This window comes from Paroedura picta, chromosome 8, assembly GCF_049243985.1.
Source record: "Paroedura picta isolate Pp20150507F chromosome 8, Ppicta_v3.0, whole genome shotgun sequence".
Classification (NCBI taxonomy): Eukaryota; Metazoa; Chordata; class Lepidosauria; order Squamata; family Gekkonidae; genus Paroedura; species Paroedura picta.
The window spans coordinates 14,024,327-14,040,904 of NC_135376.1; the positions used below are offsets into that span (position 1 = coordinate 14,024,327).

Sequence of the window (16,578 nt, forward strand, 5' to 3'; positions counted from 1 at the left end):
TGCAAGGGACATAGGGAAGAAGACGGTCCCTCGGGTATGTGGGTCCCAGACTGTGAAGGGCTTAAAGGTCACACCAAGACCTTGAACCTAATCTGGGACACAACCGGCAACCAATGCAGCTGCCTCAGCACAGGCTGGATATGGGCCCTCCAAGATGTTCCCGTGAGGACCCTAGCAGCCGCATTCCGCCTTAAGGTATGCTGGCCCCAGCTGCAAAGGTCCTTGAATCAGCACCTTGAATTAGGCCTGGAAACAATACTGAATTGCTATAATCCCTGTGAGCCATTCCACTCTGCATTCCAGCTGTAGCTTCAAGACAGCCTCCAAGGGCAGCCCCACATAGAGCACATCACTGTTTCTGCAGTGTGATGGGGAGAATGAGCTAAAAATCAGTATAGAAACTTCATACTTCCTTATTTCATGTCCTATATTTTTGTTTCAGTGGGCAGATACCTAATCAGCTTGATGCCCTGAGTTCTCAAAAAGAAGGGAACAAACACAATGGGTAGAAAAGCTTTTCGAAACCTAATAATGCCCCAGGATTTTCCTTTCAAAACAGTCTCTCTTTTGCTGTTTTGAAAGTGGGCACTTTGGAGCAGTGAGATCTGCAGTACAAACACATCCCCAAAGGGTTTGGCCAATGGTGACACACATCTTTTGGCGGCAAATATAACCTATGAAATTTGCTTCGTTTGTCTTCGTTGTTCTTCAAGGTGCCACTGGACTTCTGTTTGCTTCAAGGTGCTAAGGAAGAAAGAACAAAAAGAAGCCCACAATACTTTGGCAGTGAATTCTCAGCTGTGGCCATGTCTCCCTTAAGCAGTATTTGACTTTCCAGCCTGGAAACAATATGAGCCCTTGGAAACAAAAGGCAGGCAGAGTAGACCTTGCAAGAACAATTACAGCTTCAGGCACAGGTAAACAGGACTTCCTAAACTCAGGCCCTAATGGGATTTGCATGAGCAGTTCAGCTTGAGAAATCCTGTTTCTTGGCAGGAAAGCCCATTCATTCTCTTAAGGTGTGATAACTGATAGAGGTGTCTTAATCTTCAGGGTAATGTCCCTGAGAAAAAAAAAACACTTCAGCATTTTTCCCTGTGCAAATCCCATAGGAATGCTGACAAGCTCGGCATACAAGTGGGGAGCAGTTATGGGAAATTCCTCATTTTTGAGTGGAGAAAATAACAGGCAAGAAGGGCTGGTAACCTAGAAAGTGAGCAAAGTCTTCGAAGAGGCAGGCATGACTTCTAAAAGCTAAACTGGTTTCCGGGCCGTTCTAGTGATGTCAAATGAGGTCACTCAGGACATTCCTAAAGCCATTTTCACTCTTCAAGAGCTAGGCTGGAGCTGCATCCTAGAGCCACGCCTGCTTGGTTGTGAGTTTATAGAGATGACAATTTTTCGGTGCTGTTTTTGGAAGGGCTTGCTACTAGTGGGCAAGTGTCAAAAGCAGAACATCTGCCGCTCTTTGCATCTGCATGCTGAATGGAGTGGCAGAAAGGCTAGGAGGTTCAGCAGTAGGCACCATTTCTGACAGCCAGTCTGCTGAACATAACTTAAAAACATAAGAAGAACCCTGTGGATCAGATCAGTGGTCTATCTAGTCCAACATCCCATCTCACACGGTGGCCAACAAGTTGCTCTGGAGGGCCAACAACAGGGCAGAGAAGCTGAGGCCTTCATAAGAACATCAGAAGAGCCCTACTGGATCAGACCAGTGGTCTATCTAGTCCAGCATCCCATCTCACACGGTGGCCAAGCAGTTGCTCTGGAGGTCCAATAACAGGGCAGAGAAGCTGAGGCCTTCATAAGAACATCAGAAGAGCCCTACTGGATCAGACAAGTGGTCTATCTAGTCCAGCATCCCATCTCACACGGTGGCCAAGCAGTTGCTCTGGAGGGCCAACAACAGGACAGAGAAGCTGAGGCCTTCATAAGAACATCAGAAGAGCCCTGCTGGATCAGACAAGTGGTCTATCTAGTCCAGCATCCCATCTCACACGGTAGCCAAGCAGTTGCTCTGGAGGGCCAACAACAGGGCAGAGAAGCTGAGGCCTTCATAAGAACATCAGAAGAGCCCTGCTGGATCAGACAAGTGGTCTATCTAGTCCAGCATCCCATCTCACACGGTGGCCAAACAGTTGCTCTGGAGGGCCAACAACAGGGCAGAGAAGCTGAGGCCTTCATAAGAACATCAGAAGAGCCCTACTGGATCAGACCACTGGTCCATCTAGTCCAGCATCCTGTCTCACACAGTGGCAAACCAGTTCCTCTGGAGGGCCAACAATAAGACCTAGAGGCTGAGGCCTTCCCCTGATATTGCCTCCAAGCTCTGAGGTTCAGAGATTCAATGCCTCTGAATGTGGAGGTTCCCCTCAGTCACCATGGCTAGTAGCCATTGATAGACTTCTCCTCCATGAATTTATCTAATCCCCTTTAAAGCTGCTTCATCCTGTGGCCATTCCTACATCCTCTAGCAGCAAATTCTACATTTTAACCACTCTCTGTAGTGGATCAAGTGTTGAATTAGGATCTGGGAGAACCTGGTTTGAATCCTCACTGCCCCATTGAAGTTGCTGGGTGACCTTGGGCCAGTCATGCACTTTCAGCCCAACCTATCTCACAGGGTAGTTGTGTCAAATAAATGGAGAGGAGGAGAAGAATGTAGAAAGCTGTTTTCTTCCCCATTCAGGGAGAGGGCAAGTTGTAAATGAAGCAAACTATACATTTTGCTGCCACAGGTCCATAAGATCACCATTCTTAGGGCTGCAGAGGGGCACTACAGGCCTCAGGCAAAGATCTCAAATTTCAATTGATCTCCCCAAATCTCATTTGATTTCTTCAAATTTCAGTTGATGTCCAGATTAAAAAGGTAAAGGTATCCCCTGTGCAAGCACCGTGTCATGTCTGACCCTTGGGGTGACGCCCTCTAGCGTTTTCATGGCAGACTCAATACGGGGTGGTTTGCCAGTGCCTTCCCCAGTCATTACCGTTTACCCCCCACCAAGCTAGGTACTTATTTTACCGACCTTGGAAGGATGGAAGGCTGAATCAACCTTGAGCCAGCTGCTGGGATTGAACTCCCAGCCTCATGGGCAGAGCTTCAAACTGCATGTCTGCTGTCTTACCACTCTGTGCCACAAGAGGCTCTGATGTCCAGATTACAGATATTGAACAGTGGACAGTGGACAGTGCATTCCATGGAATTACACCCCTCTGATGTCCTTCCCCTCCCCAAATGCTACCTTCTTTGGGCTCCACCCTCAAATCTCCTACCCAGAGTTTTCAACCCTACCGGTAGCTGTCTCGCCACACACAACTTGACAGCGAAATAATAAGTAAATAAATGAAATGAAACTGGCTCTGTCATCAGGGCCTGCTTCTCCAAGGTCAGTGATTGGAATAAAGAGACATAAATTTGTAATCCACATTGTGAAACTTAATTGATCAGCTGGGTGGCGTTCATCATGAATGCCCTACTCAAAGTCAGCTTTCACCCACCAACTGAGTTCAAATGGAGATTGGGCTCCTGATGGGTGCCATCTTTCTAAGTCTTCGTGAATACAATGGGTTTTTCTTAGCACAGGACGTCACTCAGGTGGGCTAAATCCAGGGAGGTTGGGCTGTCACCTGCTCATGCTGTGAACAGTCATTGTGCTCTAGCTTGTATGCCTTTGGGCTTAAAGAGATTTCCAGATGGGGACTCTGCAGCAGCAAGAAACACCAGAGTGCTGTGGGCCCATTAAGGGCTATGAAAATTTATTCTGGCATACATTTTTGTGACTCGTATTTCACTTCGTCAGTCAGTCAGTCAGTAACCTTTTATTGGCATAAAAAGTATAAGACATATAAAAATAGGGTTTAAAATTTCAACAAAATAATAAAATGGGGTTACATGACCAAACAGATCTTAAAATGATTAAATAAACTATAAGAGATAAAATACAAGGTAGGCAGCATATTATAAAAGCATCTTAGTTAAAACTCTGGCAACTAAAATGGTTATCTCTGGGTCTTTGTCAGAGAGCAGAAATTGCAAGGTCATAGATTTACTTACAGAAGGCTTGTTTCCCAGCAAGGCACTTCATGTGTCTCTCCCTTTTGCATTTCATCTCATGGCTCCATCATCTACAAACGTTTGCCCCCTTGTTGGTGCATGTTTACCAATTCTGCTCCCACTCTTACAGGAAGACGACTTACCCACTGGGCTGTACAAGATGGGATGGGCTGAGATGCATGACCACTGCTGCCTTGCTTTTGTGTTGTCTGATAAAATGGGAAAGTTTTATTGGCGTTATGTGTTTTTATTGTTTTATGCTGTAAACCACCGCGAGCCCTTTTTGGAAAGAGGCAGTCTGTAAATCAGTCAATCAGTCAATCAATCAATCAATGTCTGAATACAGACTGATACAGAAATTCGGAATGAACTGGTGCTTCGTGTGTCTAATGAAGTGGGGGCTAGCCCAGAGAAATTTCTGCTGGTTGACAGTGCCCTAACCTGAAGGGCCTAGTCTAGCCTGCTGACCACGCCAGTTTGGTGTAGTGGTTAGGAGTGCGGACTTCTAATCTGGCATGCCGGGTTCAATTCTGCGCTCCCCCACATGCAACCAGCTGGGTGACCTTGGGCTCATCACGGCATTGATAAAGCTGTTCTGACTGAGCCGTGATATCAGCGCTCTCTCAGCCTCACCCACCTCACAGGGTGTCTGTGGTGGGGAGAGGAAAGGGAAGGCAACTGTAAGCCACTTTGAGCCTCCTTCGGGTAGGGAAAAGCGGCATATAAGAGCCAACTCTTCTTCTTCTTCTTCTTATCAGACCACAGAAGCTGAGCTGAGGTGGCCGCAGTTAGAGTATGTGGATGGGAGAACACCAAGGAAGCCCAGGGTCTCTACGTACAGGCAGGCAACAGACCTCTGCCTGTCTCTTGCTTTGAAAATCCAACTTGACAGGATTTTACAGCATCACAGACTCATTTCGCTGTCAGCTGCACAAGATAAACATGGTACCACTCTAATTGCCTCCTTCCTCAGATTGCAGCCCTACGGTTTTGCATTTTTATTTATTTAAATTAATGTATACCCCTACAATTCATACTCAAACGTATACCACCATTCATTTATCTATATAAAGCAGTTTGCATGTTTCTCCTCCTCCAATTTATCTTCACAAGAACCCTGTGAGTTAGGTTAGATGGCCAGCGTGTGACCGGGCCAAGGTCACCCAGCAAGCTTCCGTAAGAAGTGGAGGACTCAAAATAGGGTCACTCCAATCCAATTTCGATACCCTAACCAGCTCTGGAATGGGAAATACCTGGGGACTTTGGGGGTGGAGCCAGGAGTGTGCGGGATTTGAGGCAGGGAGGGACATCCGTGGGGAATAATGCTATGGAGTCCACCCTCCAAAGTAGCCATTTTGCCCAGGGGAGCTGATCTCTCTCACCTGAAGATGAACTATAATTCCAGGGGAGTCCCAGGTCCAACCTGGGGACTGGCATCCCTGCCTACCAGATGCCATCAGACTGGAGAGAGGTGAGTAGCGGGGTACCTCAGGGTTCGGTGCTCGGCCCGGTACTTTTTAACATATTTATTAATGATCTAGATGAGGGGGTGGAGGGACTACTCATCAAGTTTGCAGATGACACCAAATTGGGAGGACTGGCAAATACTCCGGAAGATAGAGACAGAGTTCAACGAGATCTGAACACAATGGAAAAATGGGCAAATGAGAACAAGATGCAATTTAATAAAGATAAGTGTAAAGTTCTGCATCTGGGTCAGAAAAATGAAAAGCATGCCTACTGGATGGGGGATACGCTTCTAGGTAGCACTGTGTGTGAACGAGACCTTGGGGTACTTGTGGATTGTAAACTAAACATGAGCAGGCAGTGTGATGCAGCGGTAAAAAAGGCAAATGCCATTTTGGGCTGTATCAACAGAGGCATCACATCAAAATCACAAGATGTCATAGTCCCATTGTATACGGCACTGGTCAGACCACACCTGGAGTACTGTGTGCAGTTCTGGAGGCCTCACTTCAAGAAGGACATCGATAAAATTGAAAGGGTACAGAGGAGAGCGACGAAGATGATCTGGGGCCAAGGGACCAAGCCCTATGAAGATAGGTTGAGGGACTTGGGAATGTTCAGCCTGGAGAAAAGGAGGTTGAGAGGGGACATGATAGCCCTCTTTAAGTATTTGAAAGGTTGTCACTTGGAGGAGGGCAGGATGCTGTTTCTGCTGGCTGCAGAGGAAAGGACACGCAGTAATGGGTTTAAACTTCAAGTACAACGATATAGGCTAGATATCAGGAAAAAGTTTTTCTCAGTCAGAGTCGTTCAGCAGTGGAATAGGCTGCCTAAGGAGGTGGTGAGTGCCCCCTCACTGGAAGTCTTCAAGCAAAGGTTGGATACACACTTTTCTTGGATGCTTTAGGATGCTTAGGGCTAATCCTGCGTTGAGCAGGGGGTTGGACTAGATGGCCTGTATTGCCCCTTCCAACTCTATGATTCTATGATTCTATGCCACGACTCTCTGTTTTACAGATCTGGGTTTGAATTTTGCTTTTAAATACCATCGGTGTGCCCCAGTGTTCCTTCCTGGTGCTTGTGTGGATGATTGCAGACATGGTGTGGAGAAATCATGTTTCAAATGCTTATGTGGGTGCCAGCGGGGAGGCGGCCCCAAGCACTGTCAGAGGCTAAAATTCTTTGCAGGTCTCTGAATGTGCGTTTGGCTCAATGAAGAATCCCTTGGCAGGAAGCTGCATCCTCAGTCTTTAAGAATGTGATCATGAGGCATTCAGAAAGAATGGAAATGCAGGTGAATTACTTATTAGATGGCGACTCCAAAACCCCCGGATTGCACAGGGAAGGGCTGGAAGCCACACAGTTGTTGACGAAAACCAAGATTGCTCCAGTCTGAAAGGGCAATTAATTTCTAGGGATTCGTAAGTTGGGAGCCTGGATTTGTTCTTCAGTACCTCCCCACCGCGCGCCCTCCTCCCCCATCGGCAAGAGTTAAAGATCTGATCTTTTTATCAATCGGTCTGAACTCTTCTTGTTCAAGTGGCGACAAAGGCAGCCCTTACTACAAAGGGACCTTTCAAAAGCAGGGAATGTTTGTTCTGCAAGGGCCCACCCCCTGGACATCTTGGAGGGTATTTGCAGTTGCCAAAATGAGACTGTGCAAAGTCAGAAGGCGGTGCCTTGAGGGGGCCTTGTATCCCTTTTTGTTTCATTTGTTATTTGTGCCTTGGTACCCCACCTTTCCCACAGGAGGCTCCTGGAAGCTCACAAACACAGAGACCCAAAGAAAACCCATCCCCAACAGTGAATCGGGGCTGCCAATTTTTAACCTGGCCCTTCCAGCTCTCCCTTTGATCTTTGATATCAGTTAGATCTATAAGAAGTTAGATGAGTTAGATCTGCCGCTTTAAAAGAGGAGTGGAAAACTAAAAAGAGGGGGTTTGTATATAGTTCTGTAGGGCCTGCAGGATGGAGCTCTTCCACCAGGCATTTGGTTGAGGACAGAGTAAAGCCTCAGCGTCATCTTGGGCCCCTCCTCCAAACCAAGATACCCCTCTTTTATTAGAGTGATCATAGAGCCTGTGTGGGATGCTGTTGGGGTGTATTTTATAGTTTGGGTTATGGATTTTAAGGTATGAATGTATTCAATGTTGCAATTTTAAATTGTTGTAAGCTGCCTTGGGAGTGGCGGGATAAAAATCAAATGAATGAATGAATGAATGAATGAATGAATGAATGAATACACTGTTTTTCTCTACCTTACAGAGACTCAAAGCAGCTTACAATTACCTTCCCTTCTTCTCCCTACAACAACCACCATGTGAGGTAGGTGGAGCTGAGAGAGCCCTGATATTACTGAAGAAGAGCTCTGAGAGAACTGTGACTGGCCCAAGGTCACCCATGAGGCTTCATATGGAAGAAGAGTGGAGAAGCAAACCCGGTTTTCCAGATTAGAGTCCACTGCTCTTAACTACCACACCATGCTGGATGAGACAGATTCATGGAGGATAGGTCTATCAGGCCTATTGGCCATGGTGAAAGGGAACCTCCACATTCAGAGGCAGTCAGCTTCTGAATCTCAGGGCCAGGAAGGCCTCAGCCTCTGTGTCCTGTTGCTGGCTCTCCAGAGGAACTGATTAGCCACTATATGAGGCAGGATGCTGGACTAGATGGACACTCACTGGCCTGATCCAGCAGGGCTCTTATATTCTGATGAGATATCAGGTGATGCCACAAAATGCTTCCACTGCCCATTTCTGCACATTCCACTTCTATAAAAGAGAGAGGTGATTTTTTTTTTTTAACATGGCCATCTGGCACATTTACAATGAATAGAAACCAGTATTTGCAAGAACAACCCCCACTACAAGTCCTCACATACAGAAATTCCCGTCAGTATACTCCCTGGGAAACAAAGTAAAATCATAGTGTTTCAAATTTTTAATTTTATTTAACTTCATTTCTACCTCTAAGGGCCCCAAAAAAAGCCTACATCATTCTCCACTTGATGATTGATAATGGTGATGATAAACAACTTCATTTTTTTTTAAACTTACCTTTCCTATGAGTCTCATGGTGGGTGGCATCAAGTGATGAAATACTATCATAACATTAAAACACATCAAATCTAGTTAAAAACATCAAGTTTTATCCTCATGGAATCATAGAATAATAGAATAATAGAGTTGGAAGGGACCTCATGGGTCATTTAGTCCAACCCCCTGTACTATGCAGGACACTCCCTATCGCTCATCCTCTGTAACCTGCCACCACTTTGACTTCACAGAATCAGCCTCTCCGTCAGATGGCTTTCTAGCCTCTGTTTAAAAATTTCCAAAGATGGAGAACCCACCACCTCCCGAGGAAGCCTGTTTCTCCACTGAGAAACCGCTCTAACTGTCAGGAACTTCTTCCAGATGTTTAGATGGAATTTCTTTTGAATTAATTTCATCCCATTCGTTCTGGTCTGTCCCTCCGGGGCAAGAGAGAACAATTCTGCTCCATCTTCCATATGACACCCTTTTAAATATTTAAATACATCACATCAACCCTGTGGAGTAGGTTAGAGAGAGAAAGAAAGTGATGGTGACTAACCTGAGGTCACTCCCCCATGGAGACCCAAAGAGGCTTATGACATTCTCCCAGGCTCCTTTTTCTGCTCCCAGCAACCCTGTGAGGGAGGGAGGATGAGAGAGAGAGAGAGAGAGAGAGAGAGAGAGAGAGAGAGAGAGAGAGAGAGAGACTGGCCCAAGGTCACCCCCTGAGCTTCCATGTCCCAGTGGGGATTTGAACCTGTTTCTCCCAGATCCTAGACTGACACCCCAACTACTACACCAGGTCGAGTTCTCAGGTTTGGATGCCTGGTACCCCCTTCATAAAATTATCCCTGCTATGCTCCCTTGAAATGGATGCCAGGGCTCCACATTGCCTTGCTAAACTGTCCCCTCTCTGTGCCCTTGACATGTGGGGGTGGAGGAGCTGTTCCAGAAGAAAAGTGAAGACGCTCCAAAGCTCCCGTCTCAGGAGGCGTACGTGCCTCCCTCCTCTCTCTCTCTCTCTCTCTCTCTTTCAGCAGAGCACCACCATGTCAGAAGACAACACAGCCCAACACAGAGAGGCATTTGAGGGTGCCTGATGATCGATCCCTGGGCCTTTTACAACACTGCCAGACTCACGGAAAAGCCCTCCTGGAGTCACATGGGACATTTACCTAAAACCTTTCCAGCCATGCCTGGCCGGAGGCAGATAATATTTCAAAGCTCTTATCTGGAAGCCTGTTCTAAGATGCTGTTGTGGGGCTTTAGAGGAGCCAGAGTCCAACATCTACCTGCAAATGAATCTCCTGGCAGTCAGACAGCAATTCTTCAAAGACGGAGGGCGAGGGGGAGAAAGATCAATAAAGTGTGTCGGTGAAGGCGAGGAGACAGCAATCCAATGGAGCTCTTTTGCAAGCCAGGGAGGAAAGTGCAAAACTGTTTCTTAAGGGCAAGCAGCACTATTTTGGCTTTGAAGGGGTCGATCGCTTGGTTACGGTAGGAATTAGCAATACATAGAATCATACAATAATAGAGTTGGAAGGGACCTCCTGGGTCATCTAGTCCAACCCTCTGCACTATGCAGGAGACTCACAACCCTGTCGCTCACCCACTGTCACAAGCCACCCCCTTGAATCTTCACAGAATCAGCCTCAGTTGGAATAACAAACGGCGACACGTGAGAATGAATCATATTGAGTGGGTGTGATTTAAGCATTGTTCCCAGTGTCCCTGGGGTCACTTTATACCCCACTTGCCCAGTCAGTGGGGACCCAAAGTGGCTTACTACATTGTTTTCTGTTTTAGCCTTACAACAACAAACCTGTGGGGTTGGTTAGGTTGAGACAGTGGGACTGGCCAAGGTCACTGCAAGAGGATAGATTTCCCCTTGGAAATGACTCCAGTCATCTCTAGGAATCATAGAAAACTCTATGGTTTTACTCTATGGTTCCACCATAGAGTTTCTGGGGATTCCTGAAGTGGCATGGTGCCATTTCCATAGCTTTCCTGGATATAATGTTATGCAATCAATGGCATTTTTAAAAAAATTCTGTAGGCTGCGGGAAGGTCATTGAGCATGTGGCAATTCTGTTTGTGATAAAAGACCACACCAAACTGAAGGACAAGTTGGCCATTGCACAAGATGGCTGAATATGCGGCAATGGCAAAACTTACGTATCGGATGCTCAACAGACTAACAGACTTCAGAAGAAAATGGACGCTTCTCAACTCCTCTCAGCCTCTCCCTGGCTACAGGGGAGTTCCCAGAAGTGCTGAAGGAGGCAGTAGACCGTCCCTTGCTGAAAAGACCATTGCAGGACCCACAAGCCCTGGCCAGCTACCACCCAGTAACGCTGGTTAAAGACTCAAGATGAGTCCTGGTGTTTCAAAAGAAGGGATTTCGGTCCTGGAAAACATGGACCTGCAATCTGGAACCCAAAAAAGTCAGAGAATACTCAAAGGAAGTGTACTGAAATGTTTGGGGTGAAACACTGGAACAAAAGCCTCTCAACATAAAGATTTTAAGGAACTCCAAATAAGAAACTCTCAGTAGCCTGAAACATAAGAACTAAGGTCTGTGCATGTACTGATTTTACCTCAGAGTTATCAATATTGAGTCACCTCAGGAATTTTCACCTAACCTTTCTCCTCTATATCGAATCAAATATTTTGTTAATTTGGAATATAACAACTTTTTGAGTGCCATTAAAGGGGGCATCCAATCCTTCCCTCAGGTTCCTGGGCTGAGCCAACAGCCAAAATATTAGGCTATGACAGGGTGGGAAAAGCCAGAATTCTTCAGCAAAGGAGAAAACAGATAACTGGGATGACTCAATCAATGAGGGGAAAATAAGGGGGAAATCTTGCCTCTGAGGCATGTAATGGCATGAGGTGCCAGAATTTTGAGATGTTAGAATGGATAGTACCACTTCAGCTCATAGGGGGAGTTCACATTTTTAATTCTCACCCCAGTGCAAAAAGTGCCCTGCAGATAAAACCAATAGCACAATGGGAAACAATGTTCTAGCATAGGTGGCCTCCTATATAAATGCTAACCTGCTTAGCTTCTAAACTCAGGGGAGAATGGGCTATCAGAGTACTCATTATTTTCTGTTTATTTGCAGGGACTTCAAAGCCCTTGATTTCCACCGCTTTGATAAGCCCTTGGGGGTCCTACAGAACGGAGCATCCTGACTATGTTAAAAGGTAGCAACCGACTTGTGCATTGCCAACTTGTGAATTCCAAACTGTCCCATCAGTAAGTGAGAGACTTTGGGAGGGGGGAAGCCCTTGTTTTCTTCCCCCAGGGGGCCAACCTCTGATGGTTTTGGGGACTTCAAGGGGAGAAGATGAGTGGATTTGGGTGTGCCAGTCTATCAGCAGTTCATCGCGATCCAAGATCAGCATAGAGAAACAACCGTAGCAGAATTCCACAACAGTGATTTCAGACAACTATTAAATAAAAACTATTACTATAATACAAATCTGTAATTAAAACTGTGGAAGATTAGCAGTCTCTTCTGGCTGATCACGCATGCCACAGTAGAGAATTTGGCTACACTGACTGGTTTCAGTAGAACTGCCAGCGAGGAGATAAAAAGTGTAAAAATGATCAGTTCTACCTGGGAATTTAAACAAGGCTGGCACAACATATCAAGTGTGAATACCCCGATAAAAATGACAGTGTAGAAGCACATGTTCCATGGATTCTTCCATTCCTGACTGGCATGGACATAAGGGTAATGCATAGGGAATACATGCACACCTGCCTTCTAATAGAGCAAAGGGAGAGGACACCAAATCAAGCTAAAGTGAAAACTCTGTGATGATGAGGGTACTGTAATGCAGGGGTAGTCAACCTGTGGTCCTCCAGATGTCCATGGACTACAATTCCCATGAGCCCCTGCCAGCGGTTGCTGGCAGGGGCGCATAGGAATTGTAGTACATAAACATCTGGAGGACCACAGGTTGACTACCCCTGCTGTAATGCATATAAGTACTTACTAAAATTTTATGACTATTCCCTATTCTTGTATTGGAATGCATCCTTGCTCTATCATTTTGGAGAGCAATATCCCCTCATCTTTGTTTGACAATTATCCCAGCTTGTATCAAAGCGATGTAAGAGAGGCCACAGTGATGTCATTTTATCCTCAATCTTACTCATCCATCTGAAGTTATAGGTGTCTAAAAATATCAGCAAAGTTAGACCAAAGGGAAATAAGCTTATCATGAGCCAGAAACACAAGGCACATGTTTCTAGTGGTACTAGCCCCGCTTCTGACTTAAGTAAGACTTTAAGTATACAGCAAAAGGCACTCCAAACAAAGGTCTAAGTAATTTAGATGTAATTACTTCCAGTTTTTGATAATCATCTTGTGCGCCATATATAGAGCAAGCTTGGTGTAGTGGTTAGGAACGCGGACTTCTAATCTGATGAGCCAGGTTCGATTCTGCACTCCCCCACATGCAACCACCTAGGTGAACTTGGGCTCGCCACAGCACTGATAAAGCTGTTCTGACCGAGCAGTGATATCAGGGCTCTCTCAGCCTCACCCACCCCACAGGGTGTCTGTTGTGAGGAGAGGAAAGGGAGGGCAACTGTAAGCCGCTTTGAGACTCCTTCAGGTAGAGAAGAGTGGCATATAAGAAACAACTCTTCTTCTTCAGTAATATCAGGGCTCTCTCAGCCTCACCTTCCTCACAGGGTGTCTGTTGTGGGGAGAGGAATGGGAAGGCGACTGTAAGCCACTTTGAGACTCCTTCGGGTAGAGAAATGCGGCATATAAGAACCAACTCTGCTTCTTCCTCTTCAAGCGGCAGAGTGTAGAGCTCCCTGGGGTAGGGGTGGGGTGTAAGTTAGGCGGTCCCTCAGGTACACTGGGCCAAGACCACATATGGCCATGTATGACTGGCCCCCAGACACCCAACAACTTCCACGACAGAATGGGGATTTGAATTTGGATTTCCCACCATCACACCAAGGGTAGTTTGGTCACTTCAAAGGTAACTGTCCACCATTTGGTGGTACTGGGGTTGTCCCATATTCATCCTTTAGTTCTCTAACAAATATACTTTATCCCTCCAGTCCAGCCTAGGGGCACATGTGTCAAAAGAACCCACAGTCTCCAGCTCAGCCTTTTTCAACCATTTGACCATGGAGGGACCCCTGAAATGTTTTTCAGGCTTCAAGGAAGTGGTGGCATGCCTCTTCAGAGAAGTGGGCTGGAACTAAGATGTGGGAGCCAGCCCATCAGTCAATCACTCATTTCCCATTTCCATTGTGGAGAAAGTAGGCCAGTAGAGCAACAGAGGAAGTGGGCTCCAGTGATGTCTAGCAGTGTCAGTGGCCATCTGAACTTCTAGAAAAAGGCTTCCTAACCCCCCGGGATCAGTTCCCCTGGAGAAAATGGCAGCTTTGGAGGGTGAACTCCATAGTGTTCAACTCCATTGAGGTCCATCCCTGTCCCAAATCCCACCCATTCCAAAGTCTCCAGGTATTCCCCAATCTAGGCCTGGCAACCCTATAAGTTCGTACAGGGTGCTCATTGTTTCAGGTGCGATTTCCTACTAGTTGGAAACACAAAGTCACATTCCATACGTTCTTAAGCATTGTGAAGCCAACAATCTGGTAACCTCAAGTTGAATAGGAGAAACAAATAATTGATGGAATTTGCTCCTCATTACACTGATAGCTGTGGGCCTAATGGGGTGCCTACGAATTAATCATTGACCTGCAAAGACGGCTGGAAGAGGGGAAGAAAGGTCAGCAGTTCTTGCCCCCCTATTAGGGCCCTAGTTGGTTTGACTTGGGCCAGGTGGGTGTGGATCCACAAGTTGCAATCCTCTCATACACTGAAGTAGGGCTCAGAAGAGCTCTTCAAGTACTCATGGAATACTGTAATAAAGAGCACAGCAATTAACTTCTCACAAGCCAAAATCATTGCCTTCTCCAAAAGGTTTCCAAAACATACATGGCAGATAGGCGGTCATGAAATTGAACAAGTTAAAGCAACCATATATCTAGAAATAGCGTTCCAATCAACTGGCTTATGGACAAAACATCTAAGACAAGGAACTGACCAGAAACATCCACAGCAACTTTAAGATTCTTTTTCACAAAAAGGAGGATCCCATATACCTGACACTTTGAAAGTTTCCCAAGGAAAGTTAATATCATAGTTTAGAAGAAAAAGAAGAGTTGGTTTTTATACCCCGCTTTTCTCTACCTGAAGGAGTCTCAAAGTGGCTTACATTCGCCTTCCTTTTCCTCTCCCCACAACAGACACCCTGTGAGATGGGCCCCCAGAAAACCTTCCCCATGAACTGAATCCAAACCGACCAACCTATGGGATCATAGTTTAGCAAGTTAATTTTATCATAGGAAATGTTGTCTTCACTTATGGAATCCACTGTGATTGTTCAGCTGATGTTATGAATTGCACTGTACTATCCCTACGCTTTGTGTAAACCACCCTGAGCCACAACGAAGGGTGGTATAGAAATAAACAGACAGACAGACAGACAGATATTCTCTGCCTAACCTCCTTCACAGAGTTGTTTTGAGGGTAAAATGCCAACTCAGATTTTGCAGATTGCTTTAAACTAGGGGAATCAACAACTTCGGGTTGGGAGGAAGGCCAGCAGGGATTTGACACCTCATTCATTCATTCATTCATTCATTCATTCATTCATTCATTCATTCATTCATTCATTCATTCATTCATTTTTATACTGCCCTTCCATACAGCTCAGGGCGGTTTACATATAACATGGATACATGGAATGACCTAACATATAACATAGTTAATACATCAACAATAATCTAACAGTGGTTCTGAATAACACAATTTCAATGGCCTTAAACAACAACAACAACAACAACATAGTAGGAATGGTAACTTAACGCCCCCCCCTTCTCCAAAGCAGGCATTTCCTGCAGGGGAATTGATCTTTGTAACTGGAAACCAGTTGTAATTCTGGGGGGTCTCCAGGCCTCACCGGGAGGCTAATGGCGAGAACCATCCATCAGCGCTACGGAAAGGAGGTTGGAGGACGACAATCTTCAACGAAGGCTGGAATCCCATGCATGCTTGCTTGAGAGTCAGTGCCACTGAATAAGTGCATGCAGGACTGCATTGCATGTTCAAGAAAGGAACGCTGTCATCTCATTTCTCGTCCATTCACTGACAGATGTTCTTATGTTGGCTCAGAAATCAATTGGGACTTTGGGAGTGAACTTTCCTCCTCAGGTTAACGTTTGACTTAGAAGCCAGAGCAAAGATTAGTTTTGTCTTTTTCAGCAAAAGTGCATTTTGTGTCCATGTGAAAAATGCGTGCCAGCATTAGATAGAGAGCCTTAGCATTTCGCCTGATATTGTTGCCAGGGGCTCGTCCAAATTTTTGTTTATTTGCCTCTCTTGCTGAAGTTCTAGGCAAATTAGAACAGTGCAACAAACAGAAACAGGATGGAATGTTACCAAAAACCCAATTAAAACATTTAGAAATGTTCAAAAGACAATGGCACTCACTTGTTGCACTTTTGAATGAAAACTAATCTTTATTCGTTTAAAACTGGAGAACCAATTTGGTGTCGTGCTTAAGAGTGAGGGCTTCTGATCTGGAGAGCTGGGTTGGATTCCCCACTCCTCCACATGCAGCAAGCTGGGTGGCCTTTGGCTAGTCACCGTATTGTTAGGGTTATTCTCACAGAGTAGTTCTGTCAGAGCTCTGTCAGAGCTCCTCACAGGGGGTTTGCTGTGGGGAGAGGAAGGCAAGGTGATTGTAAGCCACTTTGAGACTCCTTTGGGTAGTGAAAACCAGGGTACAAAAATGTCCCTTTTCTTCTTCTTCTTCTTCTTCTTCTTCTTCTTCTTCTTCTTCTTCTTCTTCTTCTTCTTCTTCTTCTTCATTTAGCTTATTTAGAACATTCTCACTTTGGGAACTAAAGACAGTTTTACAATATAAACAAAGCAATTATTTTAATCCAAATCTAATTTCTGGACTTGTTCTCAGCCT

General features: G+C 45.7%; 1 long non-coding RNA gene across 1 annotated transcript; it reads right to left on the minus strand.

Moving 5' to 3' along the window:
• Positions 1–588: 588 nt before the first annotated feature.
• LOC143842986 (uncharacterized) lies at positions 589–16,406 on the minus strand. The gene is made up of 3 exons (XR_013233419.1): positions 15,562–16,406; positions 9,119–9,194; positions 589–744 (listed from the first exon to the last, which is right to left on the minus strand). It is a non-coding gene; the product is annotated as an uncharacterized LOC143842986 (long non-coding RNA).
• Positions 16,407–16,578: the final 172 nt, after the last annotated feature.